The sequence below is a fragment of the Ursus arctos genome, unplaced genomic scaffold, assembly GCF_023065955.2.
Source record: "Ursus arctos isolate Adak ecotype North America unplaced genomic scaffold, UrsArc2.0 scaffold_3, whole genome shotgun sequence".
NCBI classification, from domain to species: domain Eukaryota; kingdom Metazoa; phylum Chordata; class Mammalia; order Carnivora; family Ursidae; genus Ursus; species Ursus arctos.
Window position 1 is genome coordinate 53,423,407 of NW_026622985.1, and position 18,390 is coordinate 53,441,796.

The 18,390-nt window shown below is 39.7% G+C and overlaps 1 protein-coding gene and 1 pseudogene across 1 annotated transcript in view; one reads left to right on the top strand and one right to left on the bottom strand.

Moving 5' to 3' along the window:
* OSBPL3 (oxysterol binding protein like 3) overlaps positions 1–18,390 on the bottom strand; it is a 250,126-nt gene that overhangs the window by 218,151 nt on the left and 13,585 nt on the right. Inside the window, exons 2-8 of the mRNA XM_057304348.1 lie at positions 16,922–17,060; positions 16,633–16,842; positions 16,087–16,235; positions 13,264–13,447; positions 12,209–12,326; positions 8,667–8,727; positions 152–315 (exon numbers count right to left, since the gene is read on the bottom strand). The gene's annotated coding sequence lies outside the window, so the exon portion shown is untranslated. The remainder of the gene's footprint in view (positions 1–151; positions 316–8,666; positions 8,728–12,208; positions 12,327–13,263; positions 13,448–16,086; positions 16,236–16,632; positions 16,843–16,921; positions 17,061–18,390) is intronic.
* On the top strand, positions 1,353–14,847 carry LOC113266899 (histone H3.3A-like; annotated as a pseudogene).

Consider the following 18,390-nt stretch of genomic DNA (forward strand, 5'->3'; position numbering starts at 1 on the left):
GCCGGCTCAGTCAGTAGAGCATGAGACTCTTGATCTCAGGGTTATGAGTTCAAGCCCTACGTTGGGTGTAGAGATTACTTAAAAATAGAATGTTAAAAATAAGTAAATAAATAAATGTTGGAAACATTTGTGAGTGGCGCTAAGAGAGTACCTGGGGAGGGGCACCTGGGTGGCACAGGCGTTAAGCGTCTGCCTTCGGCTCAGGGCGTGATCCCGGGGTTCTGGGATCAAGCCCCACGTCAGGCTCCTCTGCAGGAAGCCTGCTTCTTCCTCTCCCACTCCCCGTGCTTGTGTTCCCTCTCTTGCTGGCTGTCTCTGTCAAATAAATAAATAAAATCTTAAAAAAAAAAAAAAAAAGAGAGAGTACCTGGGGAATACATAAAATGACTGGCTGGCTTCAGAGGCCCAGGCACAGTATAGGTCACCACCTAGTAATGCTCTCGTTAACAACCCAGATCAGTATATCCCGACGGAGCCTTAAATTCCAATTCTAACAGTCTGTCCCCACTTATAGCCAGCTGCCCTTCCATTCATTGCTGTGGTAAATATCTATCGACTGGCCTTTCTACCTCAGCTATTAGTCTGGGTGCTGGAGACAGAGCCTCAGCAAAGTCCTGACTGATGTGAGAAACAAAGGCAGAAGAAAAATTATTAAATTTCCTTATTACTTACAGCCCATTGACAAGTCCTTGAAACAGGCAGAGTGACCTTCCCCTAGGAACTCAGCTACCTCGATGTTAATACTTTGCTAAGGGCAAAAGGCAATCTTAGCCTGACACCCCAGGATCCTGTTAAGTCTACTTTAACATATAAAACTTCCTTTGGAAGCTCCCTTTTTCTTTATCTGCCCCCCTCCCCAAGATACATGTTAGGAATCATCTTCTAAGCATATGGGCCACTGATATACACCTGAAGGGTCTCATGACTGAGAGTTTACTAAACAATAATAAATGATCTTTTCCAACAATAGCTAGACCCTTCAGGGTCCTACAAACCTTGTTTCCAAAATACCTTGGAAATTTGTTCTGTCCCTAACCCCCTCCCAACATGAAAGTATATAATGGGCCACCCCTCATGACCCAGTACAGCTCTTTCTGCCCACGGGTCCTGTTCCAGTGCTTTAATAAAACCACCTTTTTGCACCAAAGACGTCTTAAGAATTCTTTCTTGGCTGTTGGCTTCAAACCCTAACATCTTTCCTACATCACTGACCTCATGTAACTTCTATTTGTAGCAGAACAAAGCAAACAATAAACAAATATGTTAACATATAACCTAATGTGAGGAGGTGATGGGGGCTAAGAAGAGAAACAAAACAGGGCAGTGGGGAGGGGTGTGTCATCTTAGATAGTATGACAAGGGAGGCCTCCCTCAAGAGGCCGCCTGAGAGCCAAGCCCTGAAGGGGAAAAAGGATTCTGAGCAGGAGTGGCCAGTGAAAGGCCCCATAGTGGCTCCTGGAGCTGCTGGGACCACTATGACTGGAGTGAGGTGAGTGGATGAAAGAGCCCTGAGAGCTATAGTGGAAGAGATCACAGGAGCAAGGCCAAATAGGGCGTGGGTGGTGTCTCATGGTGAGACACTTGGGATGTTGTCTTCAGTGAAACGGAAGCCATTGGAACGTTTTGAAGAGGGGAGAGAGCGACCTGATCTGATTTACTTTGTTATATCAGTTTTCTGGAAACAGTTTCCTTTGTTTGCCATGCAAAGAATGGCTCACACTTTGTGGGCAGGGTCAGGGCAGGGCAGCCGGTACCAGGGGTAAGATAGTGGTGACACATCTTGTGGAGGTATGAGAGTGGAAATGGTGTAGGAAACACAGGCAGAAGGAAATGTAAGTAAAATTAAATTTCCTTATAACCTGCAGCCCACTGACAAATACTTAAGGTGGGCAGAGTATAATGTTCCTCCTGGAAACTCCCAACTGTCCTAATGTTAACGCCTTGCTAGAGGGAAAGAGAACCTTAGTTTGACAATAGCCAGGCCCCAGTATCCTGTGAGTCTTCTTTAGCATATGAAAATCCTTTTGGAATTTCCCTTATCTTTACTTCCCCCAACCCCAAAGGATATAATCAGTTGTTCCTCACAATCTGGGACAGCAGCTCTTTCTGCCCATGAGTCCTGCCTCCATGCTTTAATAAAACCAAAGATGTCTCAAGAATTCTTTCTTGGCTGCGGCTCCAGACCCCAACAACACTACTCCCAAAAAACATACCAGAGATGGTGAGCAATTATCTGTTTTGAAGCTGAAGCCTATAGGAGTTGCTGTTGGGTTGGATTGGATTTGGTGATGGAATATGGGAGAAAAGAGTGTAGAACGACTCTACAGTGTTTGACATGAGCAACTCGGTGAATGTAGATGCTTTTTATGGAAATGGGTAAGACTTGAGGAGGAGCAAGGTTTGAAGGGAAAGGTAAGAGTTAGTTATTGATAGGCTAATAGGCTAAACTTGAGACAACTGTTAGACGACAAAGTGGAGATGTCAAACGGGCAGCTAGATATGGAGGCTGGGGCTAAGGGAGACATCAGCGATGAGATATTAATTTGGGAATCATAGTGTATAGATGGTATGCAAAGCCACTGGACTGGATGAGATGACGTACAGAGTGGGCTTGGCTAGAAAAGATATCCATGGCCCAGCACTCCACAGTGAGGGATCATGAAGGTGAGGAGGAGTCAGCCAAGACTGAGGAGAGGCCAAGGAGGTCAGAGGAAAGTCAGGAGTGTGCAATCCAGAGAGGAGAGGATTTCAGCAGGAAGTAGAGTGACCAACCCTGGCAATTACAATCAAGATCAATGAGGACCATGAGTCAACCGAACATTGGATTTGGCAATGTGAGGGAAAAGAGTTTTTCAGGGTACATAGCAGGAATAAAACCTGATGGGAAGGAAAATGGGAGGAGAGAAAGTAGAGACAGTGAGTATAATCAACTCTTGAATTCTCCTCTGAATATAAGCAGGGCAATCAGACAGAAACTGGAGGTGATCTGGGGCCAAGGGTGGACTTTTTTTAAAATGGGAGATACTGTTGCATGTTGTTTGCTGATAGGAATGATTCAGTAGAACAGAAAAAAAGTGATGATGCAAGAGTCCAAATGAATCCCGAAACAAATAACCCAGTTACTCAAAGCTTTTGGATTCCAGGTTGTATGCTCCCTTCCTTCCTCATCTGCTTCACTAACACCTGGGCTGTAAATTGGTAAGGGTCCCAGATCTAGAGCAGGTGGATGACAACAGGAGGTAATACATGTACTTGGATGTTTAAATTCCTCTTGTAAATTATTACCTCATTATATCTTGACATTTAACAACAGGGTTTTACATTTATGTTTACATTCTTCAATCTATTTGTTTTAAAAAATCTCTTTAAACAAGGAGAAAAAGTGAATTGGACCGGTGTGGGGTGGATAACTCAGGTTTCAATAGCGACACCTAGTGGCAGTAAGTAGCACTAGCTGAAAAGAATTGAATTTCTCACAGCCAGTTTTCCCTTTTTTTCTTCCTCAGGGTAGTAGTAACTGAGACTGACCTTTGTATTAAATAAACATCCCTAAAGTTTCTTGAAGTGGTCCGAGGAGGGAAATCTCCAGAAAAGGGAAAAATCAACTTGCCTGGTGGATAGGATGGGTGTCCAGAGTCATAATTTAATTTGAGTAACAAGGACAAACTATTCATCTTCTGAGTTTAAATGCTCTTTGAGTTATTTGGGGGGTTGGGTTCTCCCCGACCTGAATTTTCTGAGGAGTGGTTTGGGCTATTACATACAAATCTTTTGCTGAATAAACTGAAGGGAGGGTTGGAGTAGACTCCGGTCAACAGATGAAGGTCTCACCTTTGAACTATGGTGTAAGGGCAGTAGCAGGTGTTCACTTCCAATGAATTTTGGTTGACTCTTAATTTATAGCTTCTCGCAAGACCCGTAGAGGAGGGCTACAGTCAATTTTATTTTATTTTTTCAAGGATATATTTATTTATCTGAGAGAGCATGGACACATGAGTGGGGCGGGGAGCGGGCAAAGGGAGAGAGAGAATCTTAAGCAGGCTCCATGCCCAGTATGGAGCTTGATTGGGGGATCAATCCCAGGATCCTGAGATCATGACCTGAACCAAAATCAAGATTTGGTTGCTTAACTGACTGAGCCACGCAGGCGCCCTGCCCCAGTCAATGTTAAAGGCAGCTTTACATTTCATCTTTTTTGCCAATAGCTTGATGCTGCCGAATGTCTTCAAGAATCCACAATTCCCCAGATACGAGAGCTCATGCAATTTCATTAGAGTCACAGGCACATCAAATTCTCAGTCTTTATTTTAAATAATGAAAAGAATAAACTGTGCAAATAGATGAAAACATCCAAAATGATAAAGGGAGAAACTCACACAGCTGAAAAAATGTTTCCACCCTGAAGTATTTACCATATAATATCATAAAAGATCATGACACATATGGGAATATTATAGGGATTAGGAGAGAAATAAAATTCATTTGGATTCTGAGGCAAAAAAAACCAAAAACAAAACCAAGAGGCAAAGCGCTGGTAACTGTAGATTTGCAGTCATTTGGTTTTCAAATACTTTGTGAAAATAGATTTCTTCCCATCCTATTCCAGCCTGGTATGTATTTTCTTATTAGCTTAGTTCTTGACACTTTGAATGTGTAAGGAAAAATTTGTGTTTGGTTGGAAATTATACATTGTTTATACTCTAGAGGACACCCCTCTGGATGTTATGTGATTCCAGTGACATGGAAGCCATTTTGTAACTTTGTAAATTGTAGTTTACTGAGAGCAACGCAGAATAATTCCTGTGTATAGACATGCAAATTCCATCCCCTCTGATAGAGGTTCAATTGACTTCCTTCTCCTACAGCGAAAGGGGTCAGTTTTGCCTCTATTTGTACATTTAATTCAATGTTCCTGCTCTTTAAATATTTCATTTTTTCAGCTTCTCCTTTAAACTGGTTGTGAGACTCTTCCCAATTTCATGAGTAAAATAACACATTTTTACATTATATCTGTATTTATGTCATGATGCTATCTACCCTACTTTGAAAATATCATTTTTGAAGTTATCAAATTATTTTGAAAATAATCCTTTAAAATTATCATTGTTTCTGTCTTACTTTTTCTGAAAGTTCTTACATTACTTCTATTTTATATTGCCTTACGATACTTTATATGGTTTTGAAGTTGCCTTAAACTCTTTCCGAAATAAGTTAGGGTATAAATGAATGAAGAGTAAGTGCTTAACAATCAAAATTTTTGTTTATTTGATTGTTTTTTTAACAAGCAAAATGTTTAGGGGATCTCTAAAGTTCTTTCTTTGATATTCTATTCATCTGGGAAGAGGAAGTTAAGGGTAAAGCTTTTTATCTCATATGACTTTTTTTATTCTGGTAAAAAATATATATAACATACAATTTGCCATTTTAATCATCTTTTAAGGCATTTGCTTTTTTAAAAGGAGGGTATGATAGTTCCATGAGAAAATACAATTGATCCAGGGGACAGGGATGTCTTAGCCATGTCCTAGATTCAGAATTTGATCCCCCCTGATTTGCCATTAGGATGCTCCACCAGTCCATTTTCACGAGTTGGAACAGAGGGCATCAATACCATGTTGTGGTTGGGTAGAGAGCATGGGTTACCCCACTTCCTACTGTCACTGTTGGAAACCACAAATGCTTGATTTAAATAAATTTTTGAAGACAGAATTCAGCTATGAAATTTCCTGTGATAACCATGCTTCCTGTGACAATAATTGGGGGAGGGAACCAATCAGAGTAATCAACTTCATGCAGGAAACTTGTCATATATGTTCACTGTTGGTTTTGCTTAAGGAAGTTGGGAAAAAATGAGGGAGGGACTAGCTTGTCATTGGCCAGGGTTTTAATCATCTGTATAACTCAAGACAGAAAAAAAGTCTTAGTGGTTTTAGAAAAGACTGTTTTATGATCTGTCAAAATTGAGGTGTTTTCATTGCCTGGGACAGATCCTTCATCTCTGTTGTCATCATTGTCATCATTATTTATGAAGAAACTCAAGTGTCAGGACACTCTGAGACACAGGATGGACAAAGGATGCTACTATCCCTTTTTGCGTTGGCAAAATACAAGACTGAACATGACCCTGAGGTCATTCGCATTGCTCTGCACCTCTGCCCGAAGGAGCATGTCTTAATTATCCAAACAATCCAGAGCACCAGAACCCTGGGCATGTTAGGCATAGTGGCTGTCCCCACTAGAGGCCACCAAATCTGCCAAGGGGAACAGGCAACTGTTCCAAAAAGGGAAGGTGTCCTGAAGGCTTTCATTGCTTTCTTTGGGACAGAAAATGTGAACTAGAAGCCCTGAGTCATAACTCTGAGACAATGATGGGTGAGATTTTTTTTTTCTTAATAGAAAATTTTTTTAAATATCCAGTACAGTGTTTTAATAGAGACATTCTTCATAGGAAAATTGCAAACATTACAAATACCCTTCTGAAGAAAAAACTCATAGTCTGTGTTCTGGGAAGATACACACAGATGCTGAAAATACTTCCCTTGAGAAAAATAGGTAACAGTGGGTTAAATGTCTGCCTTTGGATCAGCTTATGATCCCAGAGTCCTGGGATGGAGCCCCACATAGAGCTCTCAATGCTGTCTCCTCAGCGGGGGTCTGCTTCTCCCTCTCCCTCTGCCTGCCGCTCTGCCTACTTGTGCTCTCTCTGTCAAATAAATAAATAAAATCTTAAAAAAAAAAAAAGAAGAAGAAGAATTCTATCCCAAAGAAGTAATTTTAAAGATGGGAAAGTTTATGCACTAAGATGTTCTATGCATAGTCATCCATATTAATGAAAGAGAAATTAACATAGACTAAGTGAAAAAGAACATTTGCTTGTTCAAGAAAATACTAAAGGGGTCCTGGAACCGAGCCCCATGTTGGGCTCTCTGCTCAGCAGGGGGCCTGCTTCTATCTTGCCTGCTTGTGCTCTCTCTCTCTGTCAAACAAATAAAATCTTAAAAAAAAATTTTTTTCAATTATATAAAATGTCATAGAAAGTACTTATTATAAAACAAGTGAAAAGGATATAGAATTATAAATGGAATATGATTAAAATTATTTTAAGAACATGTATTGAAAAATAACAAGGGAATTCAATTAAATATTAATGGGAGTTCTTTTTGTTAGAAATTTAAGTGATTTTTTTTCTTTCTTTTACTTTTATTTTCCTATTTTCTTTGTGATAAAAATAAATACTATTTTTAAAACTAACATCCCAGGGTGCCTGTCTGGCTCAGTTGGAAGAGCATGTGACTCTTGATCACTGGGTGACTTTGAGCCCCATGTTGGATATAGAGATTACTTAAATAAAAATAAAACTTTTAAAAAATTTAAAAACTAACATCTTTTTTTAAAAAAGATTTTATTTATTTGAGAGAGAATGAGTGAGAGAGAGTGCGCAAGCAGGGATGGGAAGCAGAAGCAGAGGGAGAAGCAAACTCCCTGCTGAGCAGGGTGACCCATGCAGGACTCAACCCCAGGACCCTGGGATCATGACATGAGCCGAAGGCAGACGCTTAACCAACTGAGACACCCAGGCGCTTCTAAAAACTAACATCTTATCTTTGTTTAGCACTTTCATGTTACAAATGTCTTTCATAAACTGCATATCATACTTTGAAATGCAGTGATCCTACGCGATAAGTAGGGCAGAAAATATTAGTCCCAATTTACAAAAGAAGACACTGAGGCTCAATGATTTGTCCAATATTACAATACATTACATGTCCAAGTTTCTGCCTAATGGATGCGTGAAAAGTAAATAATGTTTTTAAATGTCCGTGAGGAGTCTCTGGGTGGCTCAGTCGGTTAAGGGCTTGACTTCGGCTCAGGTCATGATCACAGGGTTCCTGGATTGGGTCCCCAAGTTGGGCTCTCTGCTCAGTGGGGAGCCTGCTTCTCTCTCTCCCGCTCCCCCTGCTTATGCTCTCCCTCTCTTCAAATAAATAAATAAATAAAATCTTAAAAAAAAAAAAATGCCCGTGAAACCGCATCTCAAATTACAACCATGTCCATGAACTCTTTATAATTAAACCTATGTCCATGAAGCTATTTGGATTGTCATCAAACATGAAATGGAACAATTGTATTAAAAACCATTAATTTCAATGCAAGACTTATGTGAACAACAAGCAACCTCAACAAACAACTCAGCATTGTGGGCTCTTGTGTCTTATTTAATTTTCACAACTTTATATGATGTGTGTAATTATTCCCACTTAAGAGGTAAGGAAGCTGAGGTTAAGACGGTTAAGCAGTTGCCCAAGTTTGTACAGCTAATAATTGGCAGCTGGGATTTGAGGCTAGCTCTTTTGACTCCAAGCTTGGAGGTTATTTTGTTACATGATAGCTGCCCATCGCAGCCATATATCCTCTCCTCTCTTCTTCCAAAATACTAGCATGCGGCTTTCCATTATCCAGGCTTATTGCTGTCTATTGAGGACGATTCCCCTCATCACTGAGGTGGATTCAGCACCCAAGATGGTTCTGGCATTGAGAAAACACAGGCTGAGAAGAGTATGACCAGCATTTCCTGCTGACCTCTTTGCTTGAGGACCTGAACTAATGGCTCCAGGAACTGCTCTAGCCTTTTTCGTCCTACCAAGCCCTTTAGGGGATCTACTCACTATCTCTGTATCATCCATGACCTTCTTCACTGGGAGCCTCACTTGTAGAGCATATCAGGACCTAAAAAAGAATTTTTAATATGTTTTAATTATTTAAAAAATAGTACTAAGTAGTAACAAATAATAAAGAATAATTGCTAATTACTAATTTATAATCAAATACAGATTTTTAACATTTAATTTAGTTATAAAAAGTAATATTTGTTCATTAAAAGTACAAGCCAAATGTATAAAACCAAATATTAATCCTCTCCAACTTTTCTCCATTCTTCACACCTGAGGTAACTGAAGTTAATAGCTGATGTAGAATCTTATAATTATGCACAAATATGTATAGGTTACTTTGTGGTTTGATGTTTACAAATATAGGATCATAGTGTACATATTGATCAGCAATTTGTTTTTTTTTCACTCAACAATATTTCATATATATATATAATATATATATATAATATATATATATATCTACAGGTCAATGGATATATTTGTTTGGATATAAGTTTAGTTGCTATAACAAAGGGATTACAAATTACAGAAACTTAAATGAAAAAAGTTTATCTAGTCAACCTAACTGGGCTAACACAGCTATTATAACTATGCTCCGTGAGGTAAAGGTAAACATACTTGAAATGTATGGAAAGATAAAAATCCTCAGCAGAGATATAGAAGCCATGTAAACTTCAGAACTAAAAAAATATAGTATTGGAAATTAAAAATTGACTGGATATGCTTAATGTCAGGATGGAGAAAAGAACCAGTGAACTTGAAAGTACATCAATAGAAATTATCTACTTTAAAGAGCAGAGGAAAAAAAGAAGACTGAAAAAAAAATTAAATAGATTCAGAAACCTGTGAAAAGGTTAAGCACATGCTTCATTGAAGTCCCAGAAAAAGAGGTGAAAAATTTGGCTTAGACAAAAATATTGAAGGAAAAAGATGGCTAAAAACTTCTTAGAATTGCTGAAAGACATATATTTAGAGATTCAATAAGCTCGGCCATCCCCAAACAGGATAAATTAACATACAACCATTCCTAGCCACTTCATATCAAATTGCTGTAAAAAAGAAAAAAAGAAAAAAAAAAAACCACCTTAAAAGCAGCTAGAGAAAAAGGACACATTATATACGGGGGGATCACTGTGGAATTCTCCTCAGAAAGCCATGAAGTTTTTACTCATCAGAAGCCACAGACAATGGAGGAACATATTTAAAGTGATCAAAGAAAAGAATTGTCAACCTAGAATTTTGTAGCCTGAAAAAATTACCTTCCACAGTGAAGGTGAAATAAAAGACATTCTCGAAGAAGGAAAACTAATAGAATTTGTCTCCAGCAGCCCTACTCTAAAAGAAATGTGAAAAGAAGTCCTTCAGGCTGAAGAGAACGGATCCCAGAAGGAAATCTGTGTCTTCAGGAGTGAAAAGAGCAACAGAAATGGTAACTATTTGTTCATATAAATATGAAATATATATAAACATAAAAGATTATTTTTTTCTTGAGTTCTTTAGAATATGTGTGACTGTTGAAAGCAAAAATTATAACATTATCTGGCGGGGTTTTCAATATATATGCATGTATTATAAATGACAACTATAATATAAAGGTTCGTGAGAGGAGAGTTAAAGGAAGTATATATACATAGGAAGCATATATATACATATATATATATTAATAAGGCTTCTATATTTTACTTAGACTGGTAAATATTAACTCTAAATTGTATAAGTTTAAAAATGTACACATAATTCTAGAGCAATTATTAAAGGGTAAAAATATGAACAGATATAGTAAAAAAGCCAATAGATAAATTAAAATGGAATAAAAAAATGTTTCTAATAATCCAAAAGAAGGCAGAAAAGAGGAACAGAGAAATGAAAAACATGTCAATAATTACATTAAATATAAATGGCCTGAACATACTAATTAAAAGATAGACATTGTCAGATTGAATAAACAACAAAACCCAACTATATGCTATTTATGAAGAACCTATTTTAAATATGACACATACATAGGTTAAAAGTAAAGGACGCATAAAGATATACCATGCAAACACTAATCAAAAGAAAGCTTGAGAACTTACACCATTATCAGACAAAGTAAATTTCAGAACAAGGGATACTACCAAGGACAGGAGTGATATTATACAATGATAAAAGATTAATTCACCAAGACAACATAACAATCATAACTGTGTATGTACCTAATTAGGGCTTTAAATTGCAAGAAGCAAGAGTTGATGGAATTACCAGGAGAGAGAACACTTTCCCCCAACCCTAACAAAATACACACTCTTTTCGAGGGCACAAGAAACATTCACCAAGATAAACCATTTTCTGGGCCAGAAAACAGATCTTAACACATTTAAAAGAATTGAAATCATACCAAGTGTGCTCTCTGACCATAATGGAATTCAACGAGAAATCAATAACAGAAAGATGTTTGGAAATCCAAAAACCTATAAATGAAAATGTAATAAATATCACCTGAGTGTTTTCCCATGTTTTAGCAAAGCAAATCCCCATGTAGGAGAATGTTTGTTTCCTAGGGAGAACTTCTTTCTTCAAAGGTGATTTGGAGGACAAATGAGACTCAGGAATGACCTCTGGTACAAATACCTTAGAAGAGGGAGTATATGAATAGAAATAGCATGGGGTCTGGGACTGTCTGTGTGACATTAAGGAAAACACTCCAGCTCTGTCTCACTTCCCTGTGGCAGAGTCACTACTGAAGACTCTCGAATCTGAATACCGGGCTTCCAATCCTGACGCCATCACTCATGCGTGATCTTGGACAAATTAATTGACTTCCCTGTGCTTCAGTTTCATCACTCGTGTAATAACAACAACAACAACAGATATATATTATTTTATTAATTTATATTATTTTTATTATTAATATATATTAATATAATAAATAATATAATATAATATATAATAATAATAACTATCATTATTATTCAGGTCATTATATGTCGTGGTTTGTCTGGGATAGTCCTGGCTTATGTTTGTTATTTGGTTATAATTAGTAAGAGTGTCCTGATTTTGGTGATAAATTGTATGCTCACTCTAATAATAGTACCTATGTATTACAGGGTTGTTGAGAGGATTGAGTTTGTCATTGTGCATAGTGTTTTAGAATGAAGCAGGCAGTCAGGCTCATATCCACCCTTTCGGTATATTTGATTGCCTGCTGTGGTCCAGGCGCTTTCCTAGACGCTAGGCTATGGTGCAGACACCACACTCAGAGTCGGGGGCCTGGCATAGTGATTAAGTGCACAGACTCTCATGCTAGACTACCTGAGTATGAATTCTGGCTCTGCCCTCTGCTGTGTGACTTTGAGCAAGTAATTTTAGTTTACACTTGTCATGTGAGTTGTTATGAAGATTGAATGGGTTAATATTTGAAGACCACTTAGATCAATACCTGGTACATAGTAAGTGCCATATAAATACTTGTTAAATAGAACTTTTATTCCCAATGTTAGGAAGATTAAATGCATTGGCATATGTAATGTTTATATGTATTTGTACTGGATATTTACCTCTCATTACTAAAGTTGTCCATTCTGGTATTTTTCTCGAAACAAAGGAAATCTGCAAAGATGAATTGATGGCTCCTCCACTTCTAGAGACAGTAGACGTCCAGGAACATTTTTTTTCCTTAAAAAAACATAGTCCTGTTATATTCTCACAACAACCGTAGTATTATTAATATGATTCTTATAAGGAGACAGGCTCAAAGACTTGCCAAGGTCAGAGAGCATTGTGTCTTTTTGATCAAGTCTTCAGTGAGTGTTGGATTTCAGTGCATTTCCAGAGGACAGCAAGCAAGCTTCTTTGCTGAACAAGGCCAGAACAAGTTCAAGTAACACATTATTAAAACCAACATGAAGAAACCAGATTGTTCCATTATCGGAGATAGAAAAGCTGTAATAATGAAACCTTAATTCAAACATAGGCGGTCTAGCTCCAGAGACCATAGACAGAAAATTGCTGCAATAGAAAGAGAAGAGATCCTGAAGTTGCTGAGTGCTATAATACACTAGCTGGCCCTTCCCCATCATGGGATGGGGCAACACCTCCTCCAAAGAGTGTCACCTGCAGCCCAACTATATCTGCCACAGGTGAGGGACCCTTCCCACCCCACCAACCCTGAGCCTTTGACGGATTTCACCCATCACGGTTCCCAACATCCATACTCCCAGGGAGCGCTTTATTTTCTGCTAAGAGACTCCAAACAATTCCAATGGCTAATGCATGTGGGTCTAATTCAGGCTTTGCCGGCTGTAACCTGACTACAGTGACATTTATATGCCATAATATACGCAACCAATGCACTCAGCAATGCTCCCTCCTCACCCCCAGCCTCTCGGAATGTGCAAAATGTGCGTGTTAAGTAGCATAATCCTTTTTACTTGGAGTGCCTTTCCCCCCCCAGAGCCTTGCAAGTGCTCTCCATTAATGGCCTATTTTTAAGGATCTCCTTGAGACCAGAGATGGCACCCGGGCCTTCAATCTAATAGCATCAGAGCCTGTCCCCGTTACAAACATTTCTAATATGCTCAGAAAGAGGCCCTGAAAAATGGACTATCTTTACCCTTGGCTTTTCAGGTGCCCTAGGGAAGTCCTGATTTAGAAGATGCCCCTCTCGCTTAAGCTGAAGCTGCTCCTGCTGATGGCACATCTGACTGCGAGCTGGTGTCTAATATCCCCGAAGCAGGCCGTCAGCCTTTGACCCGTGTCCCAGCCTCCGCTGGGTAAATGTACGCTGTTTCATGGATCTAAAAGGAGAGGAATAAAGAGCATGGACTAAAAATTTCAGAATGGTAAAAAAGAGGAAGAATCAGACATTTTTCTCTTCAAATATTAATCGTTTTAAATGTGCAATTTTAAGGATGCATTGACTCTGCTTGGCAGACCTTGCAAGGAAAACTTCCTTTCCTTTCCTCATTTCTCTTCCTGCACTCCCTTCCAGCTATTAGCTCAAGCCAGAGGTGAAGCCCCATTGAGTGAAACTGCTAGAAATCCTATGATTCACTCAGTGGGTGGTTCTGAATTAATTGTTAATCTGGTGGTGGGTGTTACTTTTTCTACCAGGCTGTGCTAACTCTTGAGATGCTAGGCAAAAGCACTTGTGAGAGAAAGCAAAGGAGAAAAGGATGAAGAATCTGAGATGTGCTTTCTCCCCGGGAGCCCTTTCTGTCTTCGCGCGGTGGGGAACAGCAGCATCATCCACAACCCATTTATAATTAGTGGTAGTGAAACCAGGAGCTTTAGGGAATATCAGTCCTGAGCAAAGGCAAGAGTGGCAATTTTTTTTTTTTTTAAGATTTCATTTATTTATTTGACAGAGAGAGACACAGACAGCGAGAGAGGGAACACAAGCAGGGAGAGTGGGAGAGGAAGAAGCAGGCTCCCAGCAGAGCAGGGAGCCTGATGCGGGGCTCGATCCCGGCACCCTGGGATCCCGCCCCGAGCTGAAGGCAGACGCTTAACGACTGAGCCACCCAGGCACCCCAAGAGTGGCAAATCTTGATGCATTTTGCAAAAACCACCTGATTTTAAAAAGTGGAAATACAGAGTGTCATATGTTAGTTGCTAAACTCATATGGCTCTCTACTTAAGGTGATTTTTGAAAGTAAATGTTATGCTTTCATTGTGTTCACAGCCGTTGCCGCGCCCCTGCCTTAGCTCACTAACTCCAGCACCGCTCTAGCTCGCCGAGCTCCAGCGGAAGGCGAAGGCAGGTAAGTGAGAAGGTCTCTGCACCACGCTCATAAGGAGCAGACGGCGGGAAAACCAACCGGTCGTAAAGCACCAAGGAAGCAACTGGCTACAAAAGCCGCCCGCAAGAGTGCGCCCTCTACTGGAGGGGTGAAGAAACCTCATCGTTACAGGCCTGGGTACTGTAGCACTCCGTGAAGTTAGACGTTAGCAGAAGTCCGCTGAACTTCTGATCCGCAAACTTCCTTTCCAGCGTCTGGTGCAAGAAATTGCTCAGGACTTCAAAACAGATCTGCTCTTCCAGAGGGCAGCTATTGGTGCTTGGCAGGGGGCAAGCGAGGCCTATCTGGTGGGCCTCTTTGAAGACAGCAACTTGTGTGCTATCCGTGCCAAACATGTCACAGTTATGGCAAGAGACATCCAGCTAGCGTGCCACATACGTGTAGAACATGCTTAAGAATCCACTATGATGACGGGGCGCCTGGGTGGCTTGGTCCTTAAGCGTCTGCCTTTGGCTCAGGGCGTGATCCCAGAGTCCTGGGATTGAGCCCCACATCGGGCTCCTCTGCTAGGAGCCTGCTTGTCTCCCACTCCCCCTGCTTGTGTTCCCTCTCTCACTGGCTATCTCTCTCTCTCTCTCTCTCTCTCTCTCTGTGTTAAATAAATAAATAAATAAGTAAATAAATAAATAAAATCTTAAAAAAAAAAAGAATCCACTATGATGAAAAACATTTCATTCTTTAAAAAAGGAAAAAAATTCTCTTCTTCCTGTTATTGGTAGTTCTGAATGTTAGATACCCCCCTCCCCCGGGGTCAAAAGGTACCTACCTAAGTATATGATTGCAAATGGAAAAATAGGGGACAGAAATCCGGTATTGGCAGTTTTTCCATTTTCATTTGTGTGTGAATTTTTAATATAAATGAGGGAATATTTTAAAGCATTAATGCAGGTCAAAATGTTTCAGTGAACACATTTCAGCAATTTAACTTTATAACAATTATAGATAAGCCTGCTAAATTTTTCTGGACAATGCCAGCATTTGGATTTTTTTTAAACAAGTAAATTTCTTATTGATGGCAACTAAATTGGTGTTTGTAGCATTTTTATCATACAGTAGATCTATCCATTTGTCATACTTTTCTGAGTTGTCCTACATGCAAGTACATGTTTTTAATGTTGTCTGTCTTCTGTGCTATAAGTTTGCTTTTAAAATACATTAAACTAGGGGCGCCTGGGTGGCACAGCGGTTAAGCATCTGCCTTCGGCTCAGGGCGTGATCCCGGCGATCTGGGATCGAGCCCCACATCAGCTCTTCCGCTATGAGCCTGCTTCTTCCTCTCCCACTCCCCCTGCTTGTGTTCCCTCTCTCTCTGGCTATCTCTATCTCTGTCGAATAAATAAATAAAATCTTTAAAAATAAAATAAAATAAAATAAAATAAAATACATTAAACTATATAAAAAGGTAAATGTTATAATGTTATAAGGGAAAATTGCCTTTAAATTTAAAAAGAATATATATCATATATATCATATATATTTACATTGATTGATTGATTGATTGATTGATAGGAGTGACCTTTTATTTGGGAAATTGCCAGAACCACAACATGTTACTGGTCTACAGCATGCTGATTAATGCCTGCTCAATGAGAGAAATTCAAGGGTGAGGTATTCAGTGTTGTCAGTGAACTCACCACATTGGGCTCGAGGATTTTCCCCAGGGCATTAAGTTCTTACTGTCACCTAATGTAGCCACCAAGGAGAAACTTGTACTATCTCTGTGCTTCTTCACCAGGGGCGGAGAGGACGCAGTCAGAGTACAGGTTTCCCCAGCTATCTGAAACTAGAATGTTCTTATGAAACCTTCTGAAAGCAGGAATGGCATAAATTGAAGAAGATATTACCATTAATTTATATGGCAAATTTACTGAGCATCCCCAGACCAAAAACATAACCTCTCTTCGGCTTTTCTGATACCTGAGGACACATCTTGCTAACAGATGCACAAAATAAATCAAGATAAAGCACAGATGCTCACAGGCACAGTTCAGAGCTAGGCAGCTTGCAGAGACGTGGCTCCCAGGGAAGGAGGATGGCGGGCCACTCTCGCTGCTTGGGGCATGCTGCCACTACAACCTCGCCGCAAAACAAATGCCGAATGCTATTTTCACTTTTTGCCTTTTTCCCTAAAAGCAAAAATCCTTTCCAATTCTGTTTAGTTAGCAAAAAGCCATACTTACATAGCTCTTTCCTAACAGTGGTGTGCTGTGCAAGGTTCCAACAGCTGGAGATCCCTGCGTTACAGGAGTGGTGGCAGGAGCTCTTCACACAGGTGCTTGAGTGGAGCCAGCAGGTGAACTCAATTGGAGGCCGCCTCTGAGTTCTTTATTAGACTTGTCTTCCTTCTCAGCTCCAGCACCTCCAGTGATGCAATTTGGTTTTCTCCCTTTCTGCAATGAGATCCATGCAATGGGTCACAGGGTATTTACTGAATTTACTGCTCAAATGCAGGCAGATGAGCCCATTTACCTGCTCTGAAAATACTGTGAGTTAAGGGGAACCTGGGTGGTGCAGTCAGTTCAGCATCCAGCTCTTGATTTTGGCTTAGGTCTTGATCTCAGGGTTGTGAGTTTGAGCCCCACAATGGACTCCATGCTGGGTTTGGAGCCTACTTAAAAACAATAACAACAACAATAACAATAACAACTGTGATTTAACATTGTGCTAATAGAACATGTAAGTCTCTGGAGCTTCCTGGCATTCAGAAGCAGAGGAATAAGTCATGCCACACTTAATAATCAGGTTTTTATGATATAGCTCTGTACTGTTTACAACATTATTTTTCGGTGCTTGCTTCGGCAGTACACATATTAAATTCTTTTTACCAGCATCATATTAATTGGCAGGCAGCCCTGTTTGGTGGGGAAGACATGCTTTGGAGTAAAGCAGAGCTATGTTTTGACTCTGGTGCTTCTACTCAGCAACCTGGAACCTCAGGGGCTGAACGCTTTACCCCTCTAACCTCTGTTCCTCATTAGTAAAATGGGTGATGCTACCCAGCTATAAGGAGTGAAAGTGATACCACATTCAACTTCTTAGTAGAGTGCATGGTCTGAGGAACACACTTTGAGAACCAGAGACCTAGTAACTATTCTCATCTTACGTATTTTGTTTTCTTAAACAGGACATAAACCTCCCATTCACACCAATGTGTATTGCTTTTATTATTTTTATGACTACCAGAATTTTAACATTACTTCCTTAACAAAATCTCCTGTCTTTAGTTATTAATGTTTTTTTCTCTGTTATGAATGGAGTTTTTATAAAGTTTATAAATTTTAACTTGATGTAGGAATGCAATTGATTTGTGTGGATTTCTCTTATATTGCGTGACTCACTAGTTTTTCATTTCCTTCATTTTGTTGTTGTGTTTGTTGACTTAACTAAGTTTACAAATAACAGTGTAACAGGTACATGAGGGAGCTCAGGCTGGAAAGTTTACCATCTGGTCCAGGAGTACTTATGTATTTTGGTGATTGGTTCAGCCATACTGGTGTAGATGAGCTCAGGATCAGCCTTACTCTTAAGTAATAAAAAATCCACTGGTCATGTCTAGTGCCAAGTTGCTGATTAAAACTTTATCACGTTTATTAGGAAAAATGCTAAACTTCATTTCATATTAAAGCTTCTCCTCTTCCCCAACTAAGGAAAGAAGGAAAAATCAGTTTCTTTCTTTCCTTGCTGTACCTTCTGCTCCCCTCTTTCCCAGTCACCAGAATGGCTCTGGCAACTCCACAACCAACAGGGTTGGGGGCCGAGGAGGCAACTGATTAGAACCAGAGAAGGTGGAACTTCACAGGCACAGATGTAATCTGGAGCTGTCTTTGATGTTGGCAGCATAGAAGACTGTGAAAAGTAGATAGCTACTGCCTACATTTCTAGGACTGTAACAAATCGGAGCATTTGTTAACAGGGGCTGTGGTTTTGAGGATATAGGT